Here is a 1,970-nt window from a genome sequence, read left to right as displayed (position 1 = left end):
GCTCGCACCCCCTCCCCCCCCCCCCCAAATGAATCATGTTCGTTTCAGGGACGACAAAAAACTTTTGCGAAGACCCCTAACACCACTCTTTTTAAGACACAGACAAAACGTGATCACATAAATGCGCATGTGCTTCTACCCGGACATGTCTACACAGCACAGCAAAAAAACCTTTTTTTTTGCAGCGAAACTTCCGCTTACAAGCACATGTGTATATAGGTGGAGAAGTGCGGTAATCCTTAAGACGGTGTAACTGCATGCACAACCTCTAGCTGAAGTGGCACGCTCTTGGGAGTTATGTACTCTCGATTATAGCGTGTCCACACAAGCACGCGTGCACACACACACACACACACACACATAGATACACAATCCTAGCCGCTACACAAAATTCTTCGATTCTTCAAATGTTCACCCGGGAGCATGCGCGCTCGCGCGCGCGTGTGTGTGTGCACAAGTTGCTATGTCTAACATAGCTGTCCGCTATCATCGCTTCCGCGATGTGCATGTCTGAGGTCTGAGGTCTGAGGTCTGAGGTCTGAGGTCTGAGGTCTGAGGTGTGTGTGTGTGTGTGTGTGTGTGTGTGTGTGTGTGTGTGTGTGTGTGTGTGTGTGTGTGTGTGTGTGTGTGTGTGTGTGTGTGTGTGTGTGTGTGTGTGTGTGTGTGTGTGTGTGTGTGTGTGTGTGTGTGTGTGTGTGTGTGTGTGTGTGTGTGTGTGTGTGTGTGTGTGTGTGTGTGTGTGTGTGTGTGTGTGTGTGTGTGTGTGTGTGTGTGTGTGTGTGTGTGTGTGTGTGTGTGTGTGTGTGTGTGTGTGTGTGTGTGTGTGTGTGTGTGTGTGTGTGTGTAGTCCCGGGCTGGTTTTAACCGCCATAACTGCAACCGTGGAAAACGTCTTGCTGCAGCCGATAGGGAATCACTGCCGCTGATCTGTATGCATTGCCCGAAACGTTTCCGACGACAGCAAGATTTGACGAGGCACCAGAAGTCCTGCCAATGACGGTGCACTCCAAACTCTGGCCCCCTCCGGGGGTGACATTGCCCAATGGGCAGTCATGCTATAGTAGTAGTAGTGTGTGTGTGTGTGTGTGTGTGTGTGTGTGTGTGTGTGTGTGTGTGTGTGTGTGTGTGTGTGTGTGTGTGTGTGTGTGTGTGTGTGTGTGTGTGTGTGTGTGTGTGTGTGTGTGTGTGTGTGTGTGTGTGTGTGTGTGTGTGTGTGTGTGTGTGGCTCTGGGTTCCCAGTACTCAGTAGCCGAGGCTGGTTGGTAAAGTCACTCCAATTTCACTTCAAGGTACCAGTGCATCTAGTGTCTGCTTCTATCAAAGCAGCGTGCTGTCTATACTGGTTACCCCAGCAAGTGCAGGGTGTGCATAGGTAACTGTCTTGGCCGTTTTATGCCGATGTACTCCGTGTGGTGTAGACCAGGTGCACATTGGTGGTCGATTCACATGGCTTTGCCAGTTGTGTGGATTAGACAGTTATCTGGCGTAAGCCTTGATCTGTCTCAATCAGATCTTGTTTGCTATCGTTGCTATAAGAGAACATCTGTGGGTGCACATCCAGTACATTTGCAGATTTGCGTGCTTCTCTTGCGGCGGGCGTATACATGGTACATGGTACATTGTGTGTGTGTGTGTGTGTGTGTGTGTGTGTGTGTGTGTGTGTGTGTGCGCGTACATGTATGTGTGCATGTGTATGCGTGTGTGTGTGGTGTGTGTGCGCGTGCGTGTGTACAAGTGAGAGAGATAATTGGAGTGTGTGTGTGTGTATGTGTGTGTGTTAGAGAGAGATAGATAGAGAGAGAGCATGTGTGCGTGCGTGTGTGCGTGCGCCCGTGTCTGTGTGCGTGTGTGTATGTGTGCGCACGCGCGCATGTGTGTGCTAGAGAAAGCGGGAGAGAGAGAGAGCAAGTGAGCTAAAAATGCAGAACAATGGCAATGGATTCATAGCCGTTTGCTTACAAATCCACCGC

Source organism: Sycon ciliatum, chromosome 10 (assembly GCF_964019385.1).
Source record: "Sycon ciliatum chromosome 10, ocSycCili1.1, whole genome shotgun sequence".
Classification (NCBI taxonomy): Eukaryota; Metazoa; Porifera; class Calcarea; order Leucosolenida; family Sycettidae; genus Sycon; species Sycon ciliatum.
Note: the sequence above shows the minus strand (reverse complement) of the source record.